General features: G+C 44.6%; 1 long non-coding RNA gene across 1 annotated transcript in view; it reads right to left on the bottom strand.

Moving 5' to 3' along the window:
• LOC146060226 (uncharacterized) overlaps positions 1–12395 on the bottom strand; it is a 256888-nt gene extending 244493 nt beyond the window's left edge. Inside the window, exon 1 of the long non-coding RNA XR_014470400.1 lies at positions 12061–12395. This is a non-coding gene — a long non-coding RNA (uncharacterized LOC146060226). The remainder of the gene's footprint in view (positions 1–12060) is intronic.
• Positions 12396–16712: the final 4317 nt, after the last annotated feature.

The raw sequence follows: 16712 nt of genomic DNA, 5'->3' as shown, positions 1-16712 counted from the left end.
AGACTTTTTTTTAGACAGAGCATTGGAAGAATGTCACAATCCCTCGCTGTACCACCTCCTGCTGGTGGGGTCGCTCTACCTGTGATTCCTGTCCAGGACATTCCAGTCTGGCTATTTCTTTGTGTCATCTGTGATCCTGTAAACTGAGGGTGCCCAATTAAGCAACTGTGGGTTGCACCATTTAGTCATTGAATAATTTCTGTTTTATGGCATTTTTCTAACCGTTCATCATGTCAGAATCTCTGTGTTTGTTTGACATATCAGGTTCTTTCATTTCCTAGGTCTCTTGGCTTTGCAGAATATCTGTAATTTTAAGTATTTGTGATTCCAAGTTCATTCCTAGCATCGGTTTCAACTAATACTTCATTTATACAAATTGCCTATCAACTCTTGGTTTCTATTTTACAAGATGTGTGTGATAAAAAAACAGTGGTTCCAATATTCCCCGACAGTGGTGCTAACTTTTTTCAGGTAACTTCATGCACACACACAGAGGAAAACCTCTTAGAAATGTGACAAAGCAATCAAAGCTAAGTTAACTACAGACACAGTCAGAGCAAAGCTACTGCAGTTTCAAGAATACGTGCTATGTGAATCAAATGCTGTGAGTACGAATTGTGAGAAACTCCAAAAATTCAAATACAAGTGCTATATCTGTCTCAAGATAGCTCACATATCATTTGAATGTAAGCACATAAATGTGAATGCAATGCATAATAAGTGAAAACAAATGAGCTGGCCCTAAGTTTTGCAGAAAAGTGTTGTTCCGTCAATTCAGGTGCGGCCACGTATTTCAGCTGCAGTGGTTCACGTACCAGAAAAGGGAAAAAAAAAAGAAGAAAAAAAAAAGAAAAGCAATCAGTGTCCTAGAGAAAAGAAGACACAGGGAAATTTACTAATATGGGAGTTCTATTTTACATGGGATATTGCTATGGGCAACCAAAAAGAATCTAGAGTACTTGTGTAGTTTCACGGCAGCAGTTACGTAGTTATCGTACCGCCCCTGTCAGAATCAGCGTAGTGTTCCCGCAGCCAGCGTAGTCAGCGTCCCTGTCAGTATCAGCGTAGTGTTCCAGCCCCTTCGCGGCTAGCCGGAGCTTATGTAATTAGCGTAGTCAGTCAGGTGTCCCTGTCAGTATCAGCATCATTTTACCATCCGTTCATGGCTAGCCGGAGCTTACCTAGTTAGCGTAGTCAGTCATCGCTTATTACATTGTGTGGGAACCATTGACCATTTTAACCTGCCCGATGAAGTGTGGCGAGGGGACATGGTATATGTCCATCTGACAGGTTCATACCCCCAGTATCCATGTCGGCGTGGAGATGATTTAATAAAGTGTGGCGAGTGCAGCGAGCCACCAAACCCAAAGCGTGGTGAGCGCAAGTAATCCGCTGCGCTCGCCGAACTTTGGGCTCAGTGGATCGCTGCACTCAACACATTTTATAAAATCAACTCCAACAGGTCGGGAGAACGTGTACTGCATACGCTCGCCACACTTTGGTCTGGTGTGGATGGTGGGGGTTTGAAATGGAGGCATTTGCCAGTATGTAACATGGAGCACTGGCAAATGCATCCTTTATTGTGCGTGAGACGCACTTGCACACCGTACCCCCACCCCTTTGTGCAGGAGGCGCATGTGCTACCAAACCCCTAACCCTGTCCGTCTTCCTGAAGCGGACACAGGCAGGGTTGCCATACACTGCCGCAAGAATTACTGAGATGCAAAAGCGTCTGAGACACTCGTGCATCTCAGACAGATGGAGCGCCTCTCCACCGGCACCTGCATTATCGTCTCTCTGCCGGCGTCTGCCAGTGCAGGGGATCTGGTGGTTACTGGCGCTGTGTGAGAGGTGCTCACTAGGCTTGCCAGGGATGCCGGGGACAGAGCTGCAGCTCCTGGGGACAGTACTGTGACTACGCTGCCTGACGGGGACACTACGCTGAATATGCAGGGCTGCTGCGGCAACACTATGCTGACTATGCTAGGCTGCCGTTGGGCTACACTGACAACATAGCTTAGCCTGCGCTGAAAACGTAGCATAGCCTGTCGTCATGAAACTACACAAGTACTGAATCTAGTTCTTATTTATGTAGCACCCTCTGGAAGATAATAGTATTTGATTGGTTGCCCATAGCAACATCTCATGTGAAATAATACTCCCATCTTAGTAAATTTCCACCACAGAGTTTATTTTGTTAAAGGGAAGTGCACTGAACAGAAAAGAAACCGTAACAGGCACCCATTACTGTCAGTTATATGTTCTTGATATTCACCACTGTTATGCGATAATTCAAATGAATCACAATCAATGGAACTCTGGCACAGAAGATTTGGTCACCTTGGAAAAGACAATGTTGAATAATTACTCAACAAGGTTGTCACAGCAATGCAAGGAACTGATACAGAGAAACCCATATGTGAAATAAATAAAGCCATTAGCCATTTCCAAAGTCAGCAAGCAGAGATGAAGCACCACATGACTCCTATGTTCCAGCTGGGCCGGATTAAGGGGGGGGGGCACATGGGGTCAGTACCCCTGGGCCCCCCTCTATCTAGGGGCCCCCTGTGGTTGGCATGTATTCTAGTAGTGTTGCAGCTTCACCTATCTGCCAATGTGGCAATGATTAATGGTGCTGAGCATTGGAAGCCAAGGCACACTGACTGCACAAGTGTGCAGTGCATTACTGGGAGTTGACTAAGTCCCATGACACTTTGCACAAGAGGGCAGAGGCTTGGAGATCTCTGCTGTGCTCTGATTGCTGGAGTTTGTTACATGCTTCTCATGCCCATGGAGGACAGCAGCAGTCTCATCATGGGAGGGCTTATAATCAGAGGCAGCGCTGAACCTGTGAGATCTCCTACAGTCTTACAGATTAAGGTATGGAGGGACAAACACAGACTTTTTTTTCATGTGGTAGGTATGTGTATATATGGGTATAAAAGGGATTGTGGATGAAATTGATGCCAGTACACCTGACATCATCTATCGTGACTTGTTACGTTTGAAGAAGAAAGAGGTGGATTTTTACCTACACACACTCTCCCTCAGCGATTACTACAAAGCCAAAAAAATCCCTCGGGGATTCCGTGTGCGGAATTGCCCCACAATTGGCCGTTTTGACCCTTTATTTTGCAAGCGCTGGGTTGGCATTTTAAATAAGTGCTCTTTTGATCTTATGATTTTAGTTATTGAGCAGTCATCTAAGGAACTCGCAGCAATTAAAGCCAAAATCGCTGCATTTGAACACATCAACCTTCCTGCACTTGTGGCAGATGAAGAACCTGATTGGCTTAACCGCCTAAGTACTCAAATAGCGATATATAAAAAGGAACTGTTGGCTTTCAAAAAGGAAAAACTTGCAAAAGTGGAGGGTGATTACAAAAGACACAATGTCTACCGCTGGCTGTCGGGTGCCAACCCTGATACTCAAAAGAGGGTCCCCTTCTTTCGTAGGAATAAACGCCAGCATATACGTCTTAAACATCGCTTTGATACTGATTCCTCTCAGGACTTGGCGAGTTCCAATAGTGACATTGATAAAAATGCTGCTAGTGGCCCTTTAGGGGTTCGCACCTGCAGAGCAAGAGTGATCGCAGGAGATATTTTAGTAGACGAGGAGGTCAGTGTAGGAGAAAAAGACAAAAACAAAAACAAGAACAAGCCGAAAGTGGGACGGCCGCCCACTCAGAAGCAGACCTGATCTTCAATTTATCCTCTTACGACCTTTCAGAAAGTGAGGTGAGCTTACTGAGTAGAGGACTGTCGTTTGTGCCTTCTGTGCAGTTTGATAAACTACAGTGGCAGATTGACAAGACCGACTTGGTCCGCAATCTTAAGCTCAAGGAATTTTTTCATAATAAGCCTCCTTCAACTAATACCTCTGAGAAAGATGTAATTCCTTCTGCACTCAGAAAATTCTGTCCGCCGTCATCGTTTGACCCTCAAACACATAATGCCAGTATCAAAACATTCTCACGGCTAGTGGATCGTGACGTGGCAGTTCTTATGTCTGATCCTCCTGTATGTCACCCCAATCTGTCAGTTCTGGAACGACAGGCGATTAAGCGATTGGCAGATAATAAAAATCTTATTATCCGTCCCGCCGACAAAGGCGGGGCAATTGTGCTGCAAGACTTTGACACATATCACACCGAGGTTATGCGTCAACTAGCTGATACGGACACATACCGCAAATTGCGTTCCATTCCTACCCCGGAATGCATTAAGAAATTGAAAGAAGCTTTGTTATTTGGCACTGATTCGGGTATCATTTCAGAATCTACTGCGGCCATTCTTTTACCTCCTCATCCAATAGTACCTGCACTATATACAATTCCGAAAATTCATAAAAACCTGGACCCTCCTCCCGGCCGTCCGATTGTGTCGGCCACAGGCTCTTTACTACAACCTGCTGCAACTTTTTTGGACTCACTTTTCCAACCTCTCATCCGATGTGAACCTTCATTTTTACTTGATACTACCACCCTCTTATACGAATTTGAGAAGATGACTATATTGCCGGATGATTGTCATCTGGCAACCATCGATGTGGTTAACCTTTATACCACCATCCCACACGATATGGAACTGATTGCGGTCAAAAGGTTCCTGGAGACCAAAAGTGCATTTAATACTGACAAAATTCAATTTATTTTATGGCTATTGGATTTAATTCTTACCAACAATTTTTTTGTTTACAATAATGAATTTTATTTACAGGTTCATGGCTGTGCCATGGGATCTTCGGTGGCACCAGCCTATGCTAATATTTACATGTTTTCCATTGAATTTGATTTGTTTTTCTCTAATCCATTGCTTTCACCCCACATTTATTTTTTTTAAAGATATATTGATGATTTCTTGGTCATCTGGTGTGGTAACAGTGAGATCTTGTCTGAAGCGATCCAGGCATATAATGCCCAAGAGAATCCTACTAAATTTACCTTTGAAATAAGTAAACATCAAGTGCACTTTTTGGATGTAAATATTCAACTAATTGGCAACAGACTTAATACATCTGTGTATACAAAAATCACAGATAGGAATACACTCCTTAAACCCCAAAGTTGTCATCCAAAGAATCTGATTAATGGTTTACCATATTCTCAGATGATTCGAATATTCCGTATCAATAACAATATGGATATTTGTTTGCAGCAGTTGGAAGAACTTGTAAATAAATTCATCACCAGAGGATATTCTCCACAGGTACTGGAAGATTGTAAAAAACGGGTTCTGGCTTTAGACCGTACTCAACTGCTTGATGAGTCTAAATCAGCAGTGGTCAATAAAAATATTAAAGCTAAAAATACTTCAGATACCCGCATTGCATGGGTTAACAAATATAACGTTAATTCCCCATATATCACGTCCTCAGTTAAAAAACATTGGCCTATTATCAAAAGTGATGGCAGTTTACCATTCTCTAATAAAACCATTATGCCATGTTACTCGAGAGGTCGCAACCTCCGCGACATGCTAGTAAAAACTGAAATACAGATCCCCAAAACAAAGCCTATTCCGACATTCCTTGGAGCACCCAAACTGGGTTGCATCAAATGTTCATGTGTCACTTGGCAGTTTTTACTCCCAGGTGATTCTTTTTCCCACCCACATACTGGGGAAAAATTCAGCATACGGCATCGTCTCACATGTGATTCGATGTACGTTGTTTATCAAATTATTTGCCCCTGTAGCTTAAATTATATCGGTAAAACCGATAGAAAATTTAAAGAACGTATGGGGGGTCACCGCAGTGCCATTAAACAAGCCTTGACTTGTGGCCATAGTGAACAACCGGTGGCACGTCATTTTGCTGAAAATCGCCACCCGCTTAATAGCCTGCGCTACAGAATGATCGATTGTGTGCCTCCTTCTATCAGAGGTGGGGATCGATCAAAAAAATTACTCAGGTTGGAAGCGCGTTGGATTTATAAACTTAATGTTATAGCACCTTATGTATACGAGTTTCTAAGTGTTGTCATGGTGATTGTCTTTTTGTTGTCAGGTTGCGCCGTAGGGCTGCGGGCGCTTCATGATGACGTCACTCCGTTCCGGCGCGTGGACGGGTGTGTGGTCCCGCTCCTGCACGCTGACTTCAATTATGGTGTACACTATAAAGGTATGTCTCACTGTATGTTTGTTTATCCTGAAGACAAATTTAAACATTTGAAACGTTGATAGTACACACTGCAGTCTTGCGTGTTTTCTTATTACTTCTAAAGACAAGGTTGGAGTGCCGCACCCCTGGCTCCTATATATATATATATATATATATATATATATATATATATATGTATATGTATAGTATTCGGTACTGGGCAATCAGTGGCACTCCACAGGGTTTGTCAAGTGATCAAAAATATTTAGTGAAACCGACGTTTTGGGGCCATAAGCAGAACCCCTTCTTCAAGGTGTATGAAACCTTGAAGAAGGTGTTCCGCTTATGGGGGCACCCAGGTTATCATCTTCATCCGGGCAGGGGCGAATTTAGGGGCCAGGCCGCCCCTAGGTACAACATTTTTTGCCCCCTCCCCCCCTATTTTAATGCAGGGTTGCCGACTTTTTCTGTCGGAGAGGAGACTTCCAGCTGCAGTTCGGGGGGCGGGGCTTGAGCTATACATCATTAAGCCCCGCCCCCAGGATGGTAAAAACCCCAATTCACAGATCTACGTGGAGGGGGCGGGGCTAAAATGACGCAATTTTAGCTCCGCCCCCTCCTCTGAGACCCGCGGATTGATGGATTTCAATCCAAAGGTATGGGGAAGACGCCGCAATCGGGGGGTGGTGTGGGGGTCCCCCAGAATCCGGGAGGGTTGCCCACCTTTCCGGGGGGCCGGGAGGAGGACCAGATTTTCGGGATCCTCCCGGTAATGTAATCATAAATGTATATATATTTTGTTATTTATATATTTCATAAAAATTTAACTGTAGCCCACCTTCATATTTTTTTAAGCACTCTGGACTGCTCACTGTACGGAGGACCCGGAGGGAGGCACTTATTAGTACAGTGATTAGCACAGTGTCTCCATCAGTCTCTCTCCGGCTCACACACTGTGACTGACTGAGCGCAGGAAGGATCTGCGCGCCAATCAGCTCAGCTGCTGGATACACAGCAGCCAATAGACTGTGTGTGTGGAGTAGCCAATGGGCGGGAGCCGGCAGCAATGAGCCCTTTTCGGATGCGCAGGGGGACCGTCGGATCCAGCCACTAAGCGGTGATGTAATGCATGGCAGAGTGGTGGGCAGTGGCGGGTGATGAGCGGCGCTGCCGCCGACATAGTATAATTTGCGGCGGCGGCGCTCGTCACTCGCCACTGCCCACCCGCTGTGCCATTTAACAGAATGTCAGCCTGCCTGCCGCCCTTAATTAGTGCCGCCCTGAGGCCGGTGCCTCACGGGCCTAGGCACAAATCCGGCCCTGCATCCGGGACGACTGCCGGTCTGACAGCCTCATATATATATATATGATATGTATGCCTTGAAAAAAGTTGGTTAAATACAACTGAAACGTTGTCAAATCAGTCCGTTGTCGTCTGACTTTATTTGATTATTGCTCCGGAGTGCCGCACCTTCACCTGTTCTATATATACATATATATATATATATATATATATATATATATGTATATATATATGGATTCAGTACTGAATCCTGGCGGTCGAGATCCCGGCGTTCAGAATCCCGACACCGGAATCTCGACAGCCGAAATGCCGACAAGGGTGGGACGTGCATTGTCCCCCTTGCGGGCTCGCTGCGCTCGCCACGCAGCGGGCCTGGTGCCTCGCTACGCTTGGCACACTCATTTATTCTCCCTCCAGGGGTGTCGTGGACACCCACGGAGGGAGAATGTGTCGGGATTCCGGCGTCGGGATTCTGAACGCCGGGATCCCGACTGCCGGGATTTTAACTGCATCCCATATATATATATATATATATATATATATATATATATATATATATATATATATATATATATATATATATATATATATTAATATATATATTATATAATATAATATAATTTTACCCCCCCCCCCCCTGCAGTTACCCATTGACCAAGTTTATACTGCCTTTACTCTGTGTTTTGACAGTGTAATATTCTCCCGTGCAGTTTGCGGCCAGTAATGACAAGTGCAAGGGGGTCCCCTGTCTAAAGTGCCCCAGGCCCCCCGAAGGTTTAATCCGGCCCTGGGTAACAGATACCTTATAACTTTCACTGATGACTTCACAAGAATTACATACATATATATTGTTAAAAAAATCTAAAGTAGCTTACAAAATTCATACTATAACAGACTAAATCAAACAATTCACACACTCAATAGTTTTCCCACAGTTGTCTTAAAAGACAAAACAACTACTGAAACCATTGGGCCTGGTTCATACCTGATTGGACCAGTGCTATTGTTCAGAGTACTGTAATCAGATAGCCCCCGTCTGGCTAGAATGAAATCCTGCCCTATGCGAGTCTGGAAATTCCATATCATGGTTTGCAAAAAGTAGCTGGTTAGGAGAGAGGCATGGAGCTATGTTGATCCCCTCTGTCCTAGTGTTATATAATCATGGTGCCCATCTTAATTTCAATCCAAATGTAAGTAAAAGTAATTATCAGGTTTTGGTTTACCTCGATAGATAAAAGGAAGGTCCTCCGGTGCTATACGGGTCTGCCAGCAAACCACACGCATCATCTCCGCCGGTGACCGCTTAGTGCACACTGCAGTATCGGCGGAGAAGTCTGCCAGCAGACCACTACTGCAACCCAGGGCCCTCCTTTTATCTATTGAGGTAAACCAAAAATTTGATGCCTACTTTTACTTCCAATTAGATTAAAATTGAGGAGTTGTGATCACTAGGACAGAGGAGATCAACTCGGCTCTACGCCTCTCTCCTAACCTGCCGGATCTATGGACTATCCGCCAGGTTAGGACTATTGGACATATGGACTATTTGTATGCACGTTTCGATTACATTTTTATATGTACAGTGCATATGCTTGTATACCGGTATTAGTATTAAGATTAGACAGATATATATTTTTTATATATTCATTTAGATTAAAGTATATACTAATACATTTATCTCCCTATATTTTAATTTATACCTTTCATTTTATACAATCTATGATTTGTGTTATTTCACTGATTTATGCGGGTAGGAATATGTGTTGAGTTTTTCTTTGAATAAAATCTGTACCGGAGGCTACAAGACAGAAAAATCAACATCTTTACTAAATCAAACAATGGAAAACCACCAAAGAAATCTGATATGGAGTTCAAAATGTTGCATTTAGTGAACTTCAACTCCAGAAACCAAAGTCAAAATCTAAATGGTGTTATTGGAAGTTTAAAGTAGGCAGAAAAAAATAGAAAACCTTGAAGATAGACTTTTGGTATGGTCTGCTCAGTCGGTGTGAGGAGCCTTGTTAATGTAACTTTCAAGAGATGTGGCCTAAAGCCACTTGAAATGTTGATTTTTTTTCCTTGCTTAACCATGATTTTTTGTACACATTGCTACATGAAAGCTTAAAGTAAATGTTTGTGCAACATGGAGAAGCTTGTAGCGAGGGGGTGTTGAAGTTGGCAATACTGCACATACTCCAACAGGGAGGCTCCAAATAGCTAACCAAGGTGGCCAACAACCCTACTTCTGTGCATGCACAATGCCATCTCCTGACTGTGGTAGAGCGTCACAGTGTGAGATGGATATATTCCACTTAAATCCAGAGTGACCCTGCTGTTGGCACAATTACATCCTGCCAACAGCAGGGTCACTCTGCTGTTGGCACTATTCCATCCTGGCAGAACAACTATTAAGCTTCAAAACTGCACCACTACCCTGACACAGTGCCCTTCTGGTGAACTGTATGCTCTGCTCCATGCAGAAAAGTCTGTGTAACTGTGGCATAACTGAAAGTACGGCTGTACAATTTACATTACTGCTAAATAAACAACCCTACTGGATTACAATGAAAAGCGCATGTATGCAGTTATCACCATCCCTGCTCTATACTGTATGTAGCAAAGTACCAAGCAGATGGCCACTACAGGAGCAGGACCTCTCTCAATAAATAGCTCCAGTGTGATTGCACTGAGCTACTGGTTTGGAAGCAACCCAGTAACTGTCAGTGCACATCTGTGCTTACCAATTCTGACAAAAATAGCCAGATTTATCCACATTAATTCCTATGATACAACCACACATCTCATTACCATTTTCCAAAACATTGTTTTTTGATTGCTAATGAAGCAGACTCTAGTTTCTGTTGTCATCTGGTACCAGATAAGTTGCTTCTACAGTTGCAGTACTTTCAACTGGTAGGCACATACGGGACTGTCAAAAACCAGGTGTGACAATGTAGTCATTATTATGTTTTATTGCATGATCAGTGGAGGAAAGGGCATTTATAATGACCAAAGCTCTGCATAACTCACATCTCAAAAGTGATTACTCTTGTATTTTGTCAATGCTATGGCTATATGGTGTAAATGTCAACCTGGTGAACCTGTCCTTGTGAAATCAGTCATTTGTTGCTTGCTGAAGGCAGTCTCATGGACTTGATTATCAATCAACAGTGAAGGAGAACCAGGGATGCTATTTTCTGAACCATGCCATTTTATTTATTTAAAAATGTAATTAAAATGCATTTTTTGCTTCTTATACGCTTCATTTGCACAGATGTTTAATGAATTCCTAGAATGAGCGACGAACAAGATTTTCCTATTGCAGTGGGCTAAAAAACTACACAATTGTACAGCTCTGCTTGAGTCTTTTGGAATGTGTACCTGTATGATGCTTGTTGTTATTATGGCCCTTATTCTAGATGACAAAATCCTTCTTAAGGTGGCCATACATCAGAAAGATATTGTACCCAATCATACAATCTCAATAGATTGTAAAATGGATTGTATGCAGATTGTGTGCACATCTTATGTACACAATCATACAATCAATCAGCAGATGGATTGTATGACTGATTGTATGATGGATTGTATGCGGATTGTATGCACATCTTGTATACACAATCATGCTGCAGATGGATTGTATGACTGATTGTATGATGGATTGTATGCAGATTGTGTGTCCAAAAACCACCAAGGACTGCCGGGATTTCAAGGGAAATTGTACACAATCATGAGCACAATCGATCTTAAGATCGATCTTTCTGATGTATGGCCAGCTTTAGATTAACAAAACCATGTGCACTGCAAGTGGGGTAGACAGTGGCGTAACTATAAATTTTGCTCCCCCCAGCCAAAAAAGGTTCTGGCGCCCCCCCCCCCCCCATGCCCCTTAAACATTACGTCACACATCATAATGCCCCTTGCACTATATGCCACATGACGTCATTAAACTTATACTCCACAAATCTAAATGCACCTTACACTATGGCCAGAATTTCATGCCGCCCGAGTTCAGTGTAGTGCGAGATGTCCGCTGAATTCTGATGTTTTTTAAAGGGGAATTAACTTACTAGGCATGGTTTGGCATGGTTTTGCCTTGTAAGTTAATTCCCCTTTAAAAAAACGTCAGAATTCAGCAGACATCTCGCACTACACTGAACTCGGGCGAGATGTCTGCTGTCGACGAAGTCGCACTGCCGCCAGAAAAAAGGTGTGACCTCACTGAGAGGGGGAAAGGCTTATTGGAAATAATGCTCCCACAAGCCATGCCTCCCGTTTTCATCACTATGGAGGCATGCTAAGCGCTCTGTGAGCTTCTGGCATGCCCCCACCCCCTCAGACAGATGCTAACGCATGGACACGCAGACGCCGGCAAACAGACAGATACTGACAAATGGACAGATCCTAAAACACGGGCGCTGACAAGTTGATACATGGACGCCGACACAGACACATATGTTGACACATGGACACTGAAAGACGCCTATACACAGGGATACGCTGACACACGGACTGCACATAGACACTGATGCTGACAGACGCTGATATCTAGAGACATAATACAGACACCGACACAAATATGCTGACATGTGATGACACAGACACTGAATGCTTTGCATACCACTGTAGAAAACCAGGTTTTGAAAGAGTTAACCTTATTGTTGTGTTCAGCTCCTGTGCTGAATCCTGAAGAAGGGGAGGGCTCTGTAACCGGAGTGCAGAGTGCAGGGGAATAGAAGGCAGCCGCTGGAGCAGGACGGTCAAGGACAGAAAGCAGGGAGAGGGACGATTCCTTAGCTGTCCAGCCTGCGTGGACGGAGGTTGTGTGTACTGTGTACACAGACGAACTTCCTGCCTGTAATGCTGCTGCTGCTGGGAGGAAGGGAGGGAGAGAGACGGAGTGAGACAGGACGGACCTTTCCTCAGCTCTGCAGGTTAGAGTGAGAGGCTTCCGGCGCCCACGCAGCCCCCGCTCCTCCAAGCAGTGGCGGGGGCTGCCTTACACAAGCTACGCCACTGGGGGTAGATGTTACTTGTGCAGAGAGAATTAGATTTGGGTGGGGTTTTACTTCAAAGTGAGATCTATATTGCAGTGTAAAAATAAAGCAGTCAGTATTTACCCTGCACAGAAACAAAATAACTCACCCAAATCTAATTCTCTCTGTACATTTTACATCTGCCCCCTGCAGTGCACAATGTTTTGTCCATCTAAGAAGGATTTTGTCAGAAAAAGTGAACTAGAATAAGGCCCTATGAGAGCAAGTGTGAGAGAGAGAGAGAGAGAGAGAGAGAGAGAGATGGTGCCAGATGCACTAAGCTTTACGATTGATAAAAATGGAGAGTGATAAACAACCAATCAATCAGCTCATGTCTGTCATTTTTCAAACACAGGGTCAGATGCACTAAGCTTTTAAAGTGCTAAAATGGAGTGTGATAAACAACCAACCAACCAGTTCTTAACCCCTTCAGTGGTGGGTTTTTGGGGGGGGGGGGGGGCGCTTCCCACTGGGTGAGTTTTTTATGGGGAGCATTCCCTTAAAAAAAAAAACACTGCCTCCCTGGGTCCGGGCAGCGCCGCTGAACTGTCAATCAGCCGCTGCCTGGACCTGCGCCCCCGCACCTCGTCCCTGACCACCGGCAGCCGGCTTGTCATTAGCCGGCGCCGGGGACTTCAATAGAAAACCCAGAGATGAGGGGGGGAGGGAGGAGGAGGCGAGGCAGAGGGGAGGCAGACGGGCAGCACCAAAGCTGCTTGAGTTCAGTGATTAGAGCGCTGCCCGGCTCTAAACAGTGGCAATCCCAAGAATTTTTTGGGCTTGCCAGACGGGATGGTCGCCAGAGGACCAGGTGAGTAGGATTTCCTTCCACAGGTACCCCTTTGGATTACAACAGATCCTGGACCCCGGACTCTTCAGCCCTGGAGCCCCGGAACCAAGGCCCCGGAACCAAGCCACCGGACCCAGGGAGCTACCGACGGGCTCAAGATAGGTAAGTATCAGTGTGTTTGTGTAATGTATGTATTAAACTTTTATTTTTCTGGGGTGTCAGTGTGTTTATTTAACTATTTCTTATACTGTGGAACTACAAGACCCAGCGGGCCCTTTAATGCCCCGCATGCTGGGACTTGTGGTTCTCCAAGTCCCAGCATGCGGGGGAGGCTTGCTGGGACTCATAGTTCCACGGTATAAGACAATAGTTTTTAATCTTTTTTTACACCATTTTATCAGCCTAGTGGCCACCGCACATGGCCACCGGGGACAGCACCAGGCTTCAGCCTGGTCAGGTAAGTTCTGGAGGGGGGGACCCCTTTATTGGGGGCGTCCCCACTCCCCCAGGACCCCATGCCAGGCTGACTGGTCGGTAGGGTTAATGCTTTGACGGCGGGACCTTATATAATAAGTGTCCCCCGGCTGTGGCATTACCCTGCTGGCTGGTTGTGACTGGGGCTGGTTCTTAAAATACGGGGGACCCCTAGTCATTTTGTCCCCGGTATTTTGGGAACCAGCCCGGACCTGGAGCCTGTGGCTGGTTGTTAAAAATCGGGGAACCCCTATTTGTCGGGTTCCCTGATTTTTAATTACCGTCCCCGGCTCTGTCAGCCTGGTGCTGGTTATGGCTGTGGGGGGGACCCCACGTCGTTTTTTTAACTTATTTTTATTTCTATATTTTTTTTACACCTTGCAGCCTGCACGGATCTGACTGATCCGTGCAGACTGCCTGTAAGAATTCGTATTAGCGGCCGTATATACGGCCAGCTAATACGAATTAATACGACATCGGAGGGTTACAAAGCAGGAGTATTTGACTGCTTTGTAAATCCCCCTCCGGAACACGACTTTGCATACTAGGTATGCAGTCGTATTCATTCGTAGCAAGAATACGATTACAAAGATTTGTATTCGTATTCTTATTAAATTTCCCCCATCACCTCTTTTAATTTTTAGAACCTTTGGTAAATTACCCCTAACAACCTAATCTACAGAAAGTTTTATTATTGTCTACTAGAAGAATAAATCATTACACGTGAGGACTCAACGTTTTGAGTAGCCCTGACCATTGGGGCACTGGGGGCATCAGATCACTACGAGTGATCCAGAATCGACCCCCATGTGTAAAGTAGCAACAGCACAGCAGACTTGAATGCTTCCTAGACAAGTGCACATGCCCACAGCACATGCCTTAGTGCCCTATCATATTTTTCTCCTGGGCCTGTGACTCTGTGCCCATGTAAAGCCAGAATCAATCAGCCTATTTGTTAAGCAGCAACAAAATTTCCCCAAGCATAAAAAAACGTTCAGGTCAGATACAGTGCAGGCCAGATACAGTGCAGGTTACATACAGTGTGGGTTACAGTGCAGGTCAAATACAGTGCAGGTTACATACAGTGTGCTTTACAGTGCAGGTCAGATACAGTGGAGGTCAGATACAGTGCAGGTTACATACAGTGTGGGTTATAGTGCAGGTCAGATACAGTGCAGGTTACAGTGCAGGTCATCATACCTACAAACTATCCCACTTATCTCAGGAACCTCCTTTTTTGGGGGGATGTTCCTGCATCCCTCCCGGGGGCCAGCAGTGTCCTGCGGGGGGGGGTTGCCGGGTACTCTTTAATTGTTCGGAGGTATGGGTCAGATACAGTGCAGGTTACATTGCAGGTTACATACAGTGCCGGTCAGATACAGTGCAGGTTGGATACAGGGCATTATGCAATAACGATCTCAAAAGCAAAATCTTTCTCTAATGGGTAAAACCATGTGCATTGCAGGTGAGGCACATTTAACACATGCAAAGAGAGTTTTATCTATCTATATATATATATAGATAGATAGATAAATCTCTGGCACACGGTGAAGGTGAAGACAAAGTATTTAATGCATCAGCATTAAAGTAACAGCAACAGCAGTCAACCTGTCAGCTGTTTCAACTGCCAACTGGCCGTGGGGGATAAGTGCTTTCTATCAATTACTTTATGTGCCTGGCACCGGGACAAGTTATCATTTTGTTGAGTGCTACACCTGTGACCTCATACCTATATAAAAATCAGTAACTGCACCCGGTGCCCCTGTAGGTGTGGTAGATACGTAGCAGGGAGAAATAACGCGGCACCCGCAGTGAATAAGTAACAACCACTCTTAGTGTGTTATATCAACGTTTTATTCAGTGTTGAATGTCTTCAGAATACACAAAAACCTAAAACAATGCTTCTTACCTTATAACCCCACCGTACAGACTGGACCTCCCCCACCTCCATACTCCGGAAGAGGCGCCGTCAGATGACGGAATTCCGCTGGGCGCACGCCGTCCGGCATTGACTCATGCCCCGCATCACACCGCTCTGTAGCGTCCTTCCGGCAGATCGTTAACATGGGGACCGGCCACTACAAGAAAAAGTGCATGATACACATTATAACAAACAATCCACAAAATGTAAATGTAATAACATAAATGAAAAGATGCTAAGTGACACTTTATGACACCGGACTATATTTCCTATAATTTATACTGATAATAGAATGAAATGTAACTAAACATAATTAACAATCTATTACAAAAGACAAGTAATAGGCATAACATTGTTTAATCCCTTAGGGAAAATCATATCCAATTTAGCTATACAGAAAGCCTCTCTTTTTAAAAGGATCTGATTTTTGTCACCACCTCTAGACAACTATGGTATGAAAAAGAGTCCTCTAAGACTCGAAACGCGTTGGCCCAAACAGGATTGCAGCCCACCACGGAGGACCATTTGCCCAGCCTAAGTTTGTGGAGCCGACAGGGTGAGCCCTTTTCTTGGACCCCCTGTCAACCGACCATCCTGGCTCCATTTCATCAGCTGGGTGAGAAGGACTTATATTGTATCCACCATATTTGATGTTTTTATCTGTGCCTAGTACTGCCCAGTTTAAAGTTTGTGGAGCCTACAGGGTGTACCCTTTGGAGCACTCTGTCAACACCATCCTTGGCTCCACCTCTCTAGCTGGGTGAGGAAGGATTTCTGATGTAATTGTTTTTTTGCCTTTTATCAACTTTGTGTCCCAATAAATAAAATTTTTTTTTTTGGATTAACCCACTCTATTACTTATTGGAAGAAATTTCTACACCCAGTGCGCCAAAGGTCACTTCCACCCACTCTTCTAACTATGGTATGAAATCAATCATCCTATATTTGAGACGTGACAAGTTGTGTCGGAGCTGTACAAAATGTCTAGCGACCGGCTGATCGCTAGACCCATTTGAGATGGTGGCTCTAATAGATGAGCGATGTGCTGCCATACGCTCTTTAAATTTTCTACTGGTCTTACCCAC

The sequence above is a fragment of the Crinia signifera genome, chromosome 2, assembly GCF_055691185.1.
Source record: "Crinia signifera chromosome 2, ASM5569118v1, whole genome shotgun sequence".
Classification (NCBI taxonomy): Eukaryota; Metazoa; Chordata; class Amphibia; order Anura; family Myobatrachidae; genus Crinia; species Crinia signifera.
Note: the sequence above shows the minus strand (reverse complement) of the source record. Positions and strands in the feature narration are given on the sequence as shown.